The following is an 18174-nucleotide window of genomic DNA, read 5'->3' as shown; positions in this document are numbered from 1 at the left end:
CGGCGCGCGCTGGTCGGCGGAGCCAGGCTGGCGCCCCGCACCCCGCCCCGCGCTTTCGTCCGTCGCCCGCCCGGCGCCTTCCCTACTCTGCTTGCCTTCGCTCCCCGGCCTCCTGCCGCTCTCCCTCTCTCCCCAACGTCCCGCCCCGTCCCGCGTCGTCCCGCCCGGGCTGCCCGGCCCCCGCAGGCCCTCCAGCCGCCCGCGTTCCTATGGACAGACGCACAGACACCTGCAGGTGGGTGAGAGCCCGCGCGCGGGGCGGGAGCTAGCGCGCCGACGCGGCGACCCGGGTCGGGGAGTCCCTTTGTGTAGGGGCAGCCGCGCTGGGGTCTCCGCTGCCTCCCCGTCGGCGGCCGCGCGGTGACCCGGCTGAACCCTCCTTTTGTCTCCTCTGGGCAGGGGGGAGGGTGGGAAGGCCGAGAGTCAGAGCAGGGAGCCGGGCGGCCGGACGTCGCGGGCCACGGGTTGGGGGCGTGAGGGGCGGAGACCCCGGGGGGAGCGAGCCCCGGCGGCCGCTGCTCGGGTCCGCCTCCCGGGGGCCGGCCCGCTGCCCGGCATCTCCTGTCGCCGCGGCGGCAGCGGGCGCGCTGCGTGGAGCTGGCTCTCCTGCTCCTGCTGTTGGGTTTGAGGGGGAAAGGAGGGCGGGAAGGAAAGAAAAGATCTCCCTTCTTAGTTTCCAAGTCTTGAGATGGTTTTGGAGAGAGGGAGAGACGTGGCTCCGGGCTTTGCCCGATCTGTGTTTCCCAAGGGAGGCACGCTGAGGTGCGTCTCGGGCGTGTGTGAAGGAACGTGCACCGCTCCGGTCCCTTATTTATTGTTTCTAACGGAGGAGGGCTTTCTCCGAAGGCTCTTCCCCCGCCCCCCGTCTGAGGCTGCGCACAGTGATTTGTGTTTGTTATCAGATACGTCCAGAAATGTATTTTCCTGGGTGGAAGGAGGTTGGGCTGACCAAAATCAAAAGAACGATTGTGGGTTTGGGGTGGCTTTTTCTTTTTCTTTTTCTTTCTCTCTCTCTTTTCTCTCTTTATCCCTCGTTAAAATAAGAGACATAAAGGCAAGAAATAAAAAGATTAATATGGCTGTGATTTTTACAGTTTTCTATTATATATTAGTATATTTTAAAGTTTTGGGGGTAAAGTTCAATTATTTCCTAGACTCCTTAGAATTAACCTGACAGAATCTTCTACCTAATAAATAAACAGTTAACAAGGGAGTGGGCAGTGACAGCTTCCATGGTGGAGGTTAAATTGGAGTGCAGTAAACAATTATTTCTGTTCAGGCTGAAACCTTTATTTTTGCTTCTTTGAGATAGCTCTTTAACAACATATGGGGGGAACATGAATGTTAGCAATGCCCCCCCCCGTGATTGTGTTTTCCCTATATTATATGTATTCTCTGTATATTATCAAACTGTTGGGTTGTATTTTTGAGTGGATACAATGTTTTGAAAAGTACCGTGGTATTTCTGATTTATCAGTATATATTATTTTTCAGGCTACGTTTCTTATAAACAGTTGCTATATATTTCACATAATCAGATAATAAATGAAGTTGAATAAGCACCCAGAAAATTAAATTTACAGATTCAGATTTTTAATGCAGGTACAGAGTTACATTTTTTGTATTAATCTCACTCTGCTGCTCACTTCCGGAGATTTTAATTTATTTTTGCCTATTGTGTGAGAATCCGTTATTAACAAACAAATCTCACAGTTAGCAAGCATATTATAAAAAACTGTTTTTGGGGCACTCAGACATTTATATGTACAGCTATATGTTGAAAATGGAGGCTTTCGTAAAAATAAAAACATTAAGCTTGAAGGAAAAACATGGTGGGTAAATACTTAAGTTTTCATCAAGATGTAGAAATTCATCAGAAAACAATATACAATTTAATGCACTTTTAATTAGGCAAGTTGATTTTTGTCATTATAAAGAGGAGACAGGTATACCTAAAATAGTATCTCCTTTCTATAAGAAAAATTTATCCTAGATTCTTGCCCTAGTTACATTAACAGATTAATATTATTTCATGCCTACTTTTGTAAATGCTTGGAGTGTACATTTTGTACACTTAAAAGCCAGAGGAGGCAACATCTAACAACAATTATGTCAGCCCTTTTGAGTTGATCAAATTTTATTAGTTCCTGCTCTGACTTCCGGTCTAGATTAGATAAATGAATTTAAAGTCTGCACAAAGGCACAGAGCTCAGTGCGAGTTGCTGGTAGGCCCTTGAGTTAAGGTTCCTCTTCGTTTTTCATTAAGTATGGCCAAAGAGGATAAGCATTAAAATTTATTCTGGCTTTATCCTGAATGGTGGAATGGAGTTCTAAAATGCTGCCAGAGTTTCAGCTCTGCTCTTAAATGTACATTCTTCATCGGCTCTTAGAAATATTAAAAAAAGGTAAGCTAACAAATTGAATTGCTTGTTTATGTAATTATTTACAAGGCTGTCCATCTTAGCGATAAGATTTAACAAAGAGTCGCTGTTTAAACTGCACAGTAACATAGTGGCCTGTGTGAGAATTGCTTAGCCAAGTTGTAGTTGTGCTTAATAGTTTTCTGGGATTGGCAGTGTGGAATCTTTGTGTGTCTGGCTATTTTATGTTGTTTCATTTTTTGACTAGGATATGTAAATACTAACTTTGATTTTTGTATAATTTTTACTGTAATAAGAAACATTCCAGAGAATCTTTAATGTATTGTCAACTGATTTTCCTTCTAGTATGTTGTTGTTTAGAAAGGCATATAAATTATTTTGAATACTTAATGGTTTGACATTGTTTTCTCCTGCTTTTGATATTATGACAAATCGATGCTACTTCCAGAAATTTTAAATTTGTATAAAGTTAGGTTTTAAATACTTCTGAACGGTATAAACTGACATTTACCAGATTCTTTTTTCAAACAACACTAAGCTGTGAACAGTTGAATTTGATAGGCTTAAAAATCCATAGACTTTTTTAGCCTTCTCCTGGTTTGGTCTCAGTGTGGTACCTTTAAAGGAAACTCAAAATGGCCACTTTATGTTGTTAACTGGAACCCTCAAATGACTAATGTTATTATCAGTAATAACCAAATGGAAAGCTGAAAAGTAATAGTTTAATTTCTTTTTATAATAGATTTATGACTTTCAGGTCCTCCTTTTTCCTGAAGTTTTTTGGAGCCTGAAACGGAGGCAGGTTTGATTAGGAGAGATGTGGACAGTGACCTCTTCTAGCCTGTGTGGTCCTGCGTCGTTTAAGAGTAGTACGGACACTTGGCAGCTTGCAGAAAATGTAGGATTTATTCTTGGATTAATATTCTGCTACCAGATGTATGAGGCTGGCTCTAAAGAAGCTTTTCTCTTAAATACTGTCAAAAATAGAGAAGCTGAAGATTGGAGAGAAGCCATTTATTTTGAACAGTTTATTTTCTGACAGTTTGTGTTTGTAAAGAAACCTGTTCATAATATGTACTTGAGAGATCTACATAGTTGTGAGAAAAAGCCCCCGTTTTCTTTTTCTTTCTTTAAAAAAGTTCCATGGAGCTTAACTCTTACATGATACTCTTTGACTTTCCTTTTGATTAGTTGATTTATGGGCTTTATTTACCAGCATGATGGGGGAATTCTTTTGCTGTTCTGAAATTGCACTCTGGCTGTGCTCTGGTCTGTTTCCTAGGTAACAAACGCATTGCATGGATTCCATAATGAGTGCTGTGGTTGGCTAGTTACGGTGTAAATTCTGTTGTTTGGTAAGGCTTAGTCACAAATTCAAATACAGGTAAAGAATCCAAAAGTACTGAAAATGCAGATTTTTGAATTTTATTTTGTATTTAGTGTCGACAAAGTTTAATGCACGTACCTGGAGAAAGGCAAATTATGCATCAGTATTCAAGTTTGTCTTGCAGAGTGTTACACCTAAATAGTTGGAGAGCTTTTGGACTTTTTTCTAATTGGTAATACCAGTGGCTCTGGTGACATAGAAGATGTATTTTGGAAACACTTGATCACACTTAAAATAGTATGGAAGCAAAGGGGTGTGGTCTAGAACGGCAGTTATTAGCCCTTTTGTACTGAAAGGAAAACAGCATCACATGTCTGAAGAGATAATTGTGCAAGTTTGTGTGAAATAGAACTTTAAAAAACTTTGAAAAAACATTAAAACATTTAATAAACTTTTTGGAACATTAATAGTTTTGCTATAAAATTACACGTTTTTATTCTAGCACTTTTGGGGGGGCATCTGCATGACCTTTGGCCCAGCACCAGGGAGCAGGTCTCTCTTAGAGCATAGCTTTCTCCATCACCCTACTCTCCTCTTGAAATCTCTGTAACTCCAGGTTTTAAGAAGTAATATGTATGTAATTTCTAGTAATTATTACCTGTTTGTTTAAAAAACCCTGCAAAGAATCAGTTTTATTGCAAATATCTTTTTATTTGCTGCCTAAAAATGTTCTTTGGTTGTTAATCATCAAAGATTTTGTTAGCTGAAATATTTTTAAAAAGTTTTTTTCTTTTGAATTTTAGAGAATTATTCAAAGTTGCCTCTATTACTTCCTCTTGCTTGGATGGACTGTTTTTGGATTATTTATCCTTTTTAAGTTAACTTTAATTTCAGGAACAGGACATATCTTGGTTGGATTCTCTAGATTTTCCTCAACTAGCACTACATTAATCTCTAACTGCAAAAATTATGCCCCTTCAGTTTTCCCTTGCTTGTAAATATATACTATTTAATTTTTTATTGCAATATTTAAGACATAATCACTGCATGTCAAAAGTTAAACTTTTCTGATATGAGACTTCATATTTCTTGGATAGAGTTCACAATATTGTAAACTCTTACCCAGCTAGGACTACTTTGGAGTCTATTAGTTTGCAGGGGCTTCCATAAAAAGCATGACAAGTTGGATGACTTAATATTTTTTCCCCCACAGTTCTAGAGGCTAAAAGTCACAGATCAAGATGTTGGCAGGTTGGGTTCTTCTGCAGACTTGCCTCTTGACTTATAACTGGCTGTCTTCCTCAGGTGTCTTCACCTGGTCTTGCCTGAGTGCCTGAATGTGTCTCGGTCTTCTCTTCTTACGATACGTCAGTCCATATCCTCAGGACTCACCCAGTCTTACTTCACCTTTATTACCCCTTTGAAGACCTTATCTCCAAATACTGTCCCATTCTGAAATACTGGGGGTTAGAGCTTCAACATAGGAATTTGGGAGAACACAATTTAGCCCATAATGCAGCCTATTCTTCCACCCACTGTCTTTCATACACACATATATGTACACACATAATATACTTCACTCCATATGTGTCATTTAAATTTTTTTTTTATTTATTTATTCATTTTTTAGAGAGGAGAGGGAGAGACAGACAGAGAGAGAGAGAGAGAGAGAGAGAGGAGAGACAGAGAGAGAGAGAAAGGGGGGAGGAGCTGGAAGCATCAACTCCCATATGTGCCTTGACCAGGCAAGCCCAGGGTTTCGAACTGGCGACCTCAGCATTTCCAGGTCGACGCTTTATCCACTGCGCCACCACAGGTCAGGCCATATGTGTTATTTTATAGTGATCTTGCCATTGATGTCTTTTTTCTCTTGACAGTTTGTCACTTGAGTGTAAAGCCCAATACATAGCAATGTGATCAACTCTGTATGCCATTAAAAATAACTAAAGTAGGTAATTAGGGCCTATTTATTTATTTATTTATTTTTGTGACAGAGACAGAGGGACAGATAGGGACAGACAGGCAGGAAGGGAGAGAGATGAAAAGCATCAGTTTTTTGTTGCGGCACCTTAGTTGTTCATTGATTGCTTTCTCATATGTGCCTTGACCAGGGGGCTACAGCAGACCGAGTGACCCCTTGCTGAAGCCAGCAACCTTGGGCTCAAGCTGGTGAGCCTTGCTCAAACCAGATGAGCCCACACTCAAGCTGGCGACCTTGGGGTTTCGAACCTGAGTCCTCCGCATCCCAGTCTGAGGCTCTATCCATTGCGCCACCGCCTGGTCAGGCTATTTGTTACTTTTAAATGCTTTATTTTAAATAGTTTATAGTAGAAAGTTTTTTAAAAACGGATTTTATTTATTGATTTTAGAGCGAAGAGAGAGAGAGAGGTGGGGATGAGTGGGAAGCATTTTAAGTCGTAGTAGTTGTCTCATATATGTATATGCCTGGACTGCGCAAGCCTGGGGTTTCAAATGGGCAACCAAACCTCAGCATTCCAGGTCGACACTTGATCCGCTGCGCCACCACAGGTCAGACATAAAATTCTTAATAATTGGTTTTGGGTACGGGAGAATATCAATGTGACCACATTCAGTGGAAGTACTGATGTTGTTATTTTCTTGTGAAATCTGAGGACTCGTTTTGGTGCTGCTTTTCACATATTGGTCTTGCTGCTTGCATGGTAAGTTATACACTTCTGGTCATTTTACATATTCCTTGGCTGATGACTCCTGAACCTAATATCCAGTCAGGGCTTTTCTTCTGAAATCTTGATGTTTGCAGCTACCATCTGGACATAGTCACTTGATACTCCAGAAGCATTTCACATTCAGCATACCCAGAACTTGACTTAGCTTTCTCTTCAAATCTGTCTTTTCTTGTATTCCCTAGCTCAATAAATGGTAACTCTTTTCACCCATTTTTCCAGTCTAGAAATTTAGGAGTTATCTGTGACTCCTTCCTTATTTTCAGTCCCATCTTCCATATATAATCAAGCTACTAGACCAGCCAATTCCTGCTCCCCAAGATTTCTCAGTTCTGTATGTTGACCCCATGCAAATCCCATATGACTGTCAACTTTGCCCATCATTGGTCTTGGTTCTACAGTTAAATATATTCAGTGCACAACACAAGTCCTTATGCTACGGCTTCTGTAATCATTGTCTGATAGTCTGAAGCTCATTAAGTTCTCATAAATGGCTCAAGTGTATAATATCTACTTTTATATTTAAAACTTTCTCTATGGCTTTTATACTTGAAGGTCACTTTGGCTGAATTTAAGTACTTGGCTGACATTTTCTTTCCTCAGGTATATTTTTTTGGTCTTTGTCTTTATTTTTATTTTTTTCTTCAAGTATCTTTTTTGTGTGTGTGAGAGAGAGACAGAGACAGAAAGAGGGACAGACTGGAAGGGAGAGAGATGAGAAGCATCAATTTTTTGTTGCGGCACCTTAGTTTCTCAGTGATTGCTTTCTCATATATGCCTTGACTGGGGGACTACAGCAGAGTGAGTGACTCCTTGCTCAAGCCAGCGACCTTGGATTCGAGGTTTTGAACCTGGGTCCTCAGCGTCCCAGTCCGATGCTGTATCCACTGCACCACCGCCTGGTCAGGCTCTTCAAGTATCTTAACTACTCTCACCCCAAGGACTCTGCCCCTTGAAATCAAGTAGTTTCTTTGTCATTGTTGTATATTGAGCATCTGAGTCTTTTTCCAGCATGTATGTAATTGAGTGAAGGCTGGCCGTCTTCACAGACCAAGTGACGGCAGTGTTGAGTTTAGTTGACTCTAAATTGAGTAGGATAACTGCTCATAGTTCAGTTTTAGGAATCTTCAATTAAAGAAGATTGAGTGAAATAAATTACACTGGAGGTTTAAGCACAACAGCTTGACTCTTAAAGAAGGTTGTTTGGAGTTTGAATATATTATTCTGTTTTAGAGTTTGGCAAAACTTTTCGGTAAAAGGCCAAATGTTAAATTATTTTCGGCTTTGTGGCCATAATCACTGTCACAGTTGTTTAACTGTTCCATTGTAATAGGAAAGCAACCATAGAGAATATGTAAATGAACAAGCATAACTGTGTTTTAATAAAACTTTATTTACAGAACCAGATACTGGGCTGGATTTATTCCAAAATTCAGTTTCCCTGAGCCCTACTGTGTTATGGTCTGGTAAAAAGTGTTGTCAGAGTCTGGTACCAATATGACTTTATGACTTTCTTCCCCCCCCCTTTTTTTTTTTTGACAGAGACGGGGGCAGAAAGAGGGGCAGATAGGTATAGACAGGAAGTGAGAGAGATGAGAAGCATCAATTAATTCTTCGTTGTGACACCTTAGTTGTTCATTGATTGCTCTCTCATATGTGCCTTGACCAGGAGGGCTACAGTAGAGTAAGTAACCCCTTGCTCAAGCCAGCGACCTTGGGTTCAAGCTGGTGAGCTTTGCTCAAACCAGATGAGCCCACTCTCAAGCTGGCAACCTCGGGGTCTCGAACCTGGGTCCTCCGCATCCCAGTCTGGTGCTGTATCCACTGTGCCACCGCCTGGTCAGGCTCGGTCGGGTTTTTTTTTTTGTTGTTTTTTTTCTGAAGTTGGAAACAGGGAGGCAGTCAGACAGACTCTCGTATGCGCCCGGCCGGGATCCACCCGGCATGCTGACCAGGGGGCAATGCTCTGCCCATCTGGGCGTTGCTCTATTGCGACCAGAGCCATTCTAGCGCCTGGGGCAGAGGCCATGGAGCCATCCCCAACACCCGGGCAAACTTTGCTCCAGTGGAGCCTTGGCTGTGGGAGGGGAAGAGAGAGACAGAGAGGAAGGAGAGGGGGAGGGGTGGAGAAGCAGATGGGCGCTTCTCCTGTGTGCCCTGGCTGGGTATCGAACCCGGGACTCCTGCGCGCCAGGCCGACGCTCTACCTCTGAGCCAACTGGCCAGGCCTCGGTCGGGGTTTTGAACCTAGATCCTCCATGTCCCAGTCCAACCGCTCTATCCACTCTGCCACCATAGGTTAGGCTGATTTTCTTTCTTTTTTAAGTGACTTTTTTTGCTTCGATGTTCAAAGCACTTTTTGCTTTTTCTTGAAAGGCCAGTAATTTTACTATATTATATTGTATCTTAAGTGTTGGCTGTTCTCTAATTTTTCAGATACACAATGTGTTTTATGATGTTAGTTCAAATATTTTTTCATAGATGTTTCCATAAATTACAGATTTTAGTATTTATTATTTCATTGTTTTCATTTTCTTTGTAGTCTCCTGTTACATATATGTTAGATGTTCATTGCTTGTCTTTTGTATCTGTACCTTTCTTTAAATTCTTTATCTTATTTTATATTTGCTTTATTTTTATATTTTTCCCCTTTTATCCTTTAGGCTCTTTAATGCCTTTTCATGGTATCTATCTGTTAAGTATATCATTTTGTTTTGTAAATGCTTCGATTATTTGTCTAGTCTTTTTTTTTTAGTTTTTCTGTTTCTGACATATACATTCTTTCATATCTTCTATCATTTTCATAGTTTCTTCTAATTCATATTGATATATATTATGTTACAGTTCTCATCTGCTTTATGACCATATTTTTGTGATGTGCCTTCATTGGCTACTAGTACATTATTTGATTCTTTTTCATCTTTTGTTTTCCTCTTAGTAACGTTCATAGGATTAGATTACATTTTTTTAAAATATATATATAATGCCTGACTATGCAGTGGCGAAGTGGTTAGAACGTCGCACTGGGACGTGGAAGATCCAGGTTCAAAACCCTGAGGTCGCCAGCTTGAGTGCAGGCTCATCCAGCTTGAGTGCAGGTTCGCTAGCTTGAGCGTGGGATCATAGACATAACCCCATGTTCGTTGCCTCGAGCCCAAAGGTTGCTGGCTTGAAGCCTAAGGTCACTGGCTTGAGCCCAAGGTCACTGGCTTGAGCAAGGGGTCACTTGCTCTGCTATAGCCTCTCCCATCAAAGCACTTATGAGAAAGCAATCAATGAACAACTGAGGTGCCACAACAAAGAATTGATGCTTCTCATCTCTCTCTCTTCCTATCGGTCTGTTTGTCCCTATCTATCCCTCTCTCTGACTCTCTCTATCAAAAAATAATAATCAAATATATTTTGTTGATTGATTTTAGAGAGGGAGGGGGAGAGAGAGAGACACACACACACACACACACACACAAAGGCATGGGGAGGCAGGAAGCATCAACTCATTGTTGCTTCTCATATGTGCCTTAACCAGGCAAGCCCAGGGTTTCGAACCAGTGACCTCAGTGTCGTAGATCGATGCTTTGTCTGCTGGGCCTCCCCCGGTTAGGCTGCATTCTTTTGTTCATGTTTAAATTACAGGCTCTGGACGGTTAGCTCAATCAGTTAGAGCATCGACCAGAAACAAGGTTGCAGGTTTGTTTCCTGGTCTGGGCACACACAGGAAGCAACCAATGAGTGCATGTCTGAGTGGAACAACAAATGGGTGCTTCCCTTCCCTCTTCCCTCTCTCTCTCCCTCTTTGGCTCTGTCAATGAATAAAAAAAATGAAGCCCAGAGTTGATAGCTCAGTTTGATCGGAGTGTCATCCTGAAGCACAGAGGTTGCCTGTTTGATTCTCCAGTTAGGGCACATACAGGAGCAGCTTGATGTTCCTGTCTCTCTCACCCTGTCTCTCAAAAAAAAAAATTAGATGGATTTACCTGTGCTTTAGGGAGAGGTTTCTGTGATGGCGTGGGAGTTTTGTTTCTTTCATGGTAGTTTTCTTAGTTCCATGGTTTCAAGTTTTCTCCTTTGTTGCTAATATGAAGTGTTAAAAAATATGGCTACTCAGTTAAAATCAAAGCAAGATACCATTGCATACACACTGGAATGGTTAAATGAAAAAGATGACAAATACCAAGTATTGGTGAGAAAATAGAGTAACTAGAATTCTCATGCACTGCTATTGGAAGTGTAAATTGGTGCAGAAACGTAAATGGATATAAGCAATTTGGAAAGCTGTTTGGTAGTATTTATTAAAGCTGTACATATGTATATCCTATAGCTCAGTTAATTCCACTCAAAGATAAATGCTTACCAAAATAACTTGTACTAGACTGTTTATAGTGCTACTTGTGATAACCCCAAACTGAAAGTTTGCTCAAGTGAGCAACAGTACAATATGTAGTATGGTCCCAAATAAATCATATCTCCTGGTCCCTACACCCAATTGTTCCTTTACACAGTGCGTCTGATTTTGGCCATGTAACTTACTTTGGCTAATAGGATATTAACAAGTGGGATGTGACAAACGCTTGATAAATGCTTACACTTTGGGGGAATACTACTCTGAAACCACAGTATATGGAAGTTACTTTAGTAGGAGAAGTCAGGCGGAGAAATAATAGAGGTGCCTCAGCTGATGACCAGCACTTATTGCCAGACACGTGAGCGAGGCCACATGACTTCGTTGACTTTCCAGTTCACCTGACCTTCCAGCTAAGTGTCGTCACATGAGCAAGTCCAGGTAGTGCGCCAAGAGAAAAACTGCCCAGACAACCACATAGATTGTGAGAAATAAGGAATTGTTTTTATAAGCCTTTAAATTTTGGGGTGGTTTGTTACATAATAGTAAACTGACCCACAATGGATAATAAATTGTTGTCTATTCACACAGTAGATTACTGTGGAGCAGTAAGAATGAACAATTTACAGCTCCGTAAACTAGTGTATACAAATCTTGCAGACATATGTGGAGTTAAAGAAACCAGCCAGGAGTTTTACTGAGGTACTAGGGGTCAGGGCTTCGGCATATGAGTTTAGGGGAAATATAGGTCATACATAGTATACATGCCTCCATAAATGTAAAGTTCTCAAACAGGCAAAGCCAGTAAATTCTGCCAGGCTAGAACAGTGGGTGCCCCTGGGGGAGCAGTGCCTGGAAAGGAGAAAGTGGAGGCTTCTGGGGGTGCTGGTAGTGTGTCTTCATCTGGTTGCTGGTTATATAAGTATGTTCTGTTTGCGCAATATTAGCAAGGTATTCACTTTTTATTTCTGTCCTTTTCTGATTTTATATTGTATTTCAACATAAAAGGGGAAAGTATGTCCTGTTTATTTAGACTTCACTTTGATATTCTCTGAGATTAGCCCCCTTTGGCTCTCTCTCTCCTTCATCCCCAGCAATGCTGCTTTGTTCGATTTAAATTTTCACCTCAGTGGTTTTCTTCATAAGGTTTCTCTGCAAGTGCCCATGGTCCTGTAGGCTCCCCAGAAGCCTGAGGAACTTTTCTCTTCTCTTCTCAGATCCAATTTCACTTAAATGGGGTCCTTGCTTTTTGGTGGTGATTGTTGGTAATGAATTATTCACCAGCTTTTATAATCATCAGGCCTCTCCATTCTCTCCCCACACCTGCCTCTTTGTTGGTCCTGGGCCAGTTATGTTTTTTATGGGTGTGTTAGCTCTGCCCACTTAGGGTTCATGGGCTACCTCATCACCTAATTCTGTTGGGACATTTATCTTATGTTATCCTAGTTGTTCCATCTGGGGTTTTTTTGGGTTTTTTTTTTTTTTGTATTTTTCTGAAGTGAGAAGCGGGGTGGCAGAGAGACAGACTCCCGCATGTCCCCAACCAGGATCCACCCGCCAAGCCCACTGGGGTCAATGCTCTGCCCCTCTGGGGCATTGCTTTGTTGCAACTGGAGCCATTCTAGTGCCTGAGGCAGAGGCTTTGGAGCCATCCTCAGCGCCTGGCCCAACTTTTCTCCAGTGGCTCCTTGGCTGCAGGAGGGGAAGAGAGAGAGAAAGAGGAAGGAGATGGGAAAGGGTGGAGAAGCAGATGGATGCTTCTCCTGTGTACCCTGGCCAGGAATCGAACCTGGGACATCCACATGCCAGGCTGACGCTCTACCACTGAGCCAACTGGCCAGGGCCTGTTTTGGTTTTGTTTTTTCTACTGAGATAATTGTAGATTCACTTGTAAAAAATAAATTCTTTGCATACTTGTCCCAGTACCTCCTAATAGTAACAATTTGCAGAACTATACTTACATCACAATCAGAATAGTAACTGTTATGGGAATTATATCCCCTGAAAATTCATATGTTGCAACTCTAACACCCCCCTCCCCTTAGAATGTGACTTTATTTGGAACTAGGGTCTTTAAAGAGTTGATTAAGTTAAAATGAGGCTGTAAGAATGGTCCTGATCCAATTTGACTAGTATCTGTGTAAGAAGAGAAAAATTTGAATACATAAAGAGATAGTAGAGATATCACAGAGGAAAGACCATGTGAGAACACAGCTATCTGGAAGCCAAGGAGAGAGGCTTCAGAAGAAACCAAACTTGCCAACACCTTAATATTGGATTGCTGTCCTCCAGAACTGTGAGAAAAGTTGTTAAGCCAGCCAGTGTGTGGGATTTTGTTGTGGTAACCCTAAAAAATAAATACATTGGCATTGACACAGTTCACCATACTTATTCAAGTTTCCTTTACTGGTACTCATTTGTGTGTGTATTAGGTTCAATACAGTTTTAAAAACTGAATTTATTGGGGTGATATTCATTAATAAGCTTATATACATTTCAAGTGTACAATTCTATAATACAGTACATCTATATATTTCATTGTGAGCTCACCACCCAAAATTAGTCTCCTTCCGTCACCATGTATTTCACCCCCTTTACCCTTTCCAACTTCTGCCCACCCCCCTTACAGTTTGATTGTTTGTTTGAGAGAGAAGGAGGCAAGGAGGGTAATAGACAGGAACATCAAGCTGCTCCTGTATGTGCCCTGACTGGAATAGAACCAGCAACCTCCATGAACTCTGGGATGATGCTCCAACCAACTGAGCTGTCTGGCCAGGGCCTAATTTTTTTTTCCTTTTCTTTCTTTCTTTTTATTTTATTTTAATTTTTGGAGGCAGAGAGAAAGAGCGAGATGAAGGAGAGGAAGCATTCAATTGTTGTTCTGTTCAGTCATTGCATTCACTGGTTGCTTCCCGTGTGTACTCTGACTAGGAATTGAACCCGCAACCCTGTTGTTTGGGGACGACACTCTTAACTGACTTAGCTGACTGGCCAGGGCTCCCCCTTACCTGTGTATGTTTCTGTTTCCTTGAGCCTCTCCATTCTCTTCCTACCCTGCCATCTTATCCCTAACCCCTGACAACCATTAAGTATTCCATTTATGAAATTTTATTATTTAAAAATATATTACATAAATGGAATCATACAGTATATATAACCTTTGGAATTATCTGTTTTTCACTAAGCCTAATTCCCTGGAGATTCATCCTGGTGGTTGTATGAATAACTTGTTCCTTTTATTTCTCAGTAGCAGTTCATGGTGGTACCATAGTTTAATCACACATCTATTGAGGATCCTTTGGGCAGATTCCATTTCCTTGCCTTTGCAAATATAGTGAAGCTGTTATAAAAGGAACTTTTTTCTTTTTAAGTGAGAGGAGGGGAGATAATGAGACAGACTCCTGCATACACCCTGACCAGGATCCACCCAGCAACCCCTATCTGGGGCTGATGCTTGAATCAACCAAGCTAATTTTAGATGCTCAGACCAGCCGAACTATCCTCAGCTCCTAGGGCCAATGCTCGAACCAGTGGGCTGCGAGAGGGGAAGAGAGAGGGAAGGGGCAGAAGGGAGGGGAAGAGAAGCAGGTGGTCACTTCTCATGTGTGCCCTGACCAGGAATCGAACCTGGAACATCCATACGCTGGGCTGATGCTCTGTCCACTGAGTCAATAGGTCAGGGCCATAAATATAACTTTTAATTTCTCTGGCATATAAATCAGTGATTGTAATTGCTGTATTATGTGGTAAATTCATGTTCAGTTTTTTTTTTAAGCAACTGCTAACCTTTTCCAGAGTGACTGGCCCATTTTATGTTCTCACCAGCAATATAAGTGATTCAGTTTTTCCGTGTTCTTGCCAGCATTTGATGTTGTCACTGTTTTTTGTTTTAGTCATTATGATAGTGTGTAGTGATATTATGGTTTTGATTTGCATTTTCCTAATGGCTAATGTTGTTCATCTTTTCATGTGGTTATTTGTCATCTGTATATCATCTGTGAAATGTTTCTTCAGGTCTTTTGCCCATTTTCTTTTTTTTTTTTTAATGTTCATTTTATTGATTTTAGAGAGAGGAGGGGGGAGAGAGAGAGACAGGAACATCAATCTGGTCCTGTATGTGTTCTGACCGGGCACTGAACAGGTAACCTCTGTGCTTCAGGACAGTGTTCCAACCAACAGCTATCTGGCCAGGGCTCTTTGGAGATATATATATATATATATATATATATATCCAAAAAATATATATATATATATTTTTTTTTTTGGTGATTTTTTTATATAGTAGATGTTTGTCCTTTGTCAGATGTGGGGTTTGCAAAAAAAATTTTTTTTGTAGTCTTTAGCTCATCTTTTAATCCTCTTCACATGAGCTTGCACAGAGCAAAAGATTTTTTTTTGTGTGTGTGTGTGACAGAGACAGAGACAAAGACAGACATGGACAGACAGAAAGAGAGATGAGAAGCATCAATTCTTTGTTGCGGAACCTTAGTTGTTGTTCATTGATTGCTTTCTCATATGTGCCTTGACTACAGCAGACCGAGTGACCCCTTGCTCAAGCCAGCAACCTTCGTCTCAAGCTGGTGAGCTTTGCTCAAACCAGATGAGCCTGCGCTCAAGCTGGTGACCTTGGGGTTTCGAACCTGGGTCCTCCCCGTCCCAGCTCTATCCACTGCGCCACCACCTGGTCAGGCAAAAGATTTTAATTTTAATTTTACCAATTTTTCCTTTTATGAACCGTGCTTTTGGTATCAAGTCTAAGAACTCATTACTTACCCTTGCATCCCAGAGATTTTAAGTTTTTTCTTTTACAGTTAAGTTTAGGACCCATTTTGTGTTAATTTTTAGTTAAAGTGTAAAGTTTAGGTTGAAGTGTTTTTTTTGTGTTTTTTTTTTGAAGCTGGAAATGGGGAGAGACAGTCAGACAGACTCCCGCATGCGCCCGACCGGGATCCACCTGGCACGCCCACCAGGGGTGACGCTCTGCCCACCAGAGGGCGATGCTTTGCCCCTCCGGGGTGTCGCTCTGCCGCGACCAGAGCCACTCTAGCGCCTGGGGCAGAGGCCAAGGAGCCATCCCCAGCGCCCGGGCCATCTTTGCTCCAATGGAGCCTTGGCTGTGGGAGGGGAAGAGAGAGACAGAGAGGAAGGAGGGGGGGGGCTGGAGAAGCAAATGGGCGCTTCTCCTATGTGCCCTGGCCGGGAATCGAACCCGGGTCCCCCACACGCCAGGCCGACGCTCTACCGCTGAGCCAACCGGCCAGGGCCTAGGTTGAAGTGTTTTTTTGCCTATGGATGTCCAGTTGCTTTAGCACTATTTGTTGAAAAAGCTGCCCTTTTTTCCTTTGAATTGCTTTTGCACTTTTGTAAAAAGAACCAGTTGAGCATACATGTTGGCTGTTTCTGGGAAGAGGGTCCAAAACTAAGCCGCTGCTACTGTCCTGCCTGCTGAGAAGCACTTGTTTCTTTTTAAGTATGATCTTTTGTTATCTTGGAAAACTATCGTTTTCCTGTTGATCTAAGGTGACAGATATCTGTGTAGGTTTAAAAAAAGGTAAGATACCCAGTAATTTGATTATTAACAGCTTCTCTTGTTTATCTGCTCTATGATGTAGTGATAAGCCAATATATTTGTTACAGAGAATTTAACTTCTTTTTTAAATTACTATGGTTAGTATTTTCATGACAATTATGGTTCAATAATATATTTTATTTATCTGTTATTTTGTGAAGACAAAGAGCTCTACATTGATGAATTTTTGTATAACTAAAATTTATCTCCTCCTGGAAAAGATTTTAAGAATTTAATCTTTTGGGAGGAAATGTTCCCCTCATGTAGTTGAACATAACAGTTAAGGTGGCAAATTAATTACTTTTGGAAATCTGCCAAAGGGATCCTTTTCTTGCATCTGGATGAACCTAAGCAATTTGACAGAATTTATCAGGAGCCATAAATATAGTCATACCACTGGGGGGGGTTCAGCTGGTTTGCACCAGTTTGGCAGAAATGATACCTAACTTTTTGCTGAGTTCGGCGAACTGGTGGTTAAAATGGCTCTTGTAATCAGGGTTCTCACTAAGGTGGGCACCAGGGCAGCCACCCCATGTGGAAATCACAAATTAACATTCCTTAAGTATCCTCTTTTTTTTTTTTTTTTCTTTTCTTTTTTTTTTCTTTTCATTTTTCTGAAGCTGGAAACAGGGAGAGACAGTCAGACAGACTCCCGCATGCGCCCGACCGGGATCCACCCGGCACGCCCACCAGGGGCGATGCTCTGCCCACCAGGGGGCGATGCTCTGCCCATCCTGGGCGTCGCCATGTTGCGACCAGAGCCACTCTAGCGCCTGGGGCAGAGGCCACAGAGCCATCCCCAGCGCCCGGGCCATCTTTGCTCCAATGGAGCCTTGGCTGCGGGAGGGGAAGAGAGAGACAGAAAGGAAGGAGGGGGGGCGGGGGTGGAGAAGCAAATGGGCGCTTCTCCTGTGTGCCCTGGCCGGAATCGAACCCAGGTCCTCCGCACGCTAGGCCGACGCTCTACCGCTGAGCCAACCGGCCAGGGCAGTATCCTCTTTTTTAACATTCATCTGTGCAACTGCGTATTCTAAGTCCCTGTAGTAATGTTAATTCCGTCCATAGGTGAAAAAAATATGATGGGACTATGCTTGTAATATTTATTTATTCGCTTCATAAAACTCATTATACCTTTGATGAAATACTATACTCCATTTTAATTTCCTTGCATTTGTTACTTCAGTAAACAAACATTAACGTAAAGAGAAAAAGTGACAAACAACCAGGGGTGACAAACTGTCACTGGAAATATCTTTTATTTTTTGTATTTTTCTGAAGTTGGAAACGGGGAAGCAGTCAGACAGACTCCCGCATGCGCCCAACCGGGATCCACCTGGCATGCCCACCAGGGGGCGATGCTTTGCCCATCTGGGGCGTGGTTCTATTGCAACCAGAGCCATTCTAACGCCTGAGGCAGAGGCCACAGAGCCATCCTCAGCGCCTGGGCAAACTTTGCTCCAATGGAGCCTTGGCTGCGAGAGAGGAAGAGAGAGACAGAAAGGAAGGAGAGGGGGAGGGGTGGAGAAGCAGATGAGTGCTTCTCCTGTGTGCCCTGGCCAGGAATTGAACCCGGGACTCCTGCACGCCAGGCCGACGCTCTACCACTGAGCCAACCAGCCAGGGCCTGGAAATACCTTAAATACCAGTTTTATTGTTTTTTGTCAGGTATTATTTAATATTTTTTCATTAATATTTTAAAATTCTTTCTTGTAACAATATAGTTTTGTATACCTTTTATTGTTCTTATTTAAGTATTAAATGTATGAAATAATAAAATACCTTTTAGTATATCTTTTTTTATACTTAAAACGATCATTAGGACAGAGAACAGGTTGTTAAATTATTTGAATCCC

General features: G+C 42.0%; 1 protein-coding gene across 5 annotated transcripts in view; it reads left to right on the top strand.

Moving 5' to 3' along the window:
• The window catches only part of KIAA1958 (KIAA1958 ortholog), a 168056-nt gene continuing 149882 nt past the window's right edge, over positions 1-18174 (top strand). For all 5 annotated transcript variants that reach the window (XM_066256496.1, XM_066256494.1, XM_066256495.1 and 2 more), the window contains exon 1: positions 1-235. The gene's annotated coding sequence lies outside the window, so the exon portion shown is untranslated. The remainder of the gene's footprint in view (positions 236-18174) is intronic.

This window comes from Saccopteryx bilineata, chromosome 2, assembly GCF_036850765.1.
Source record: "Saccopteryx bilineata isolate mSacBil1 chromosome 2, mSacBil1_pri_phased_curated, whole genome shotgun sequence".
NCBI lineage: Eukaryota > Metazoa > Chordata > Mammalia > Chiroptera > Emballonuridae > Saccopteryx > Saccopteryx bilineata.
This window is presented reverse-complemented; position numbering and strand designations above follow the sequence as displayed.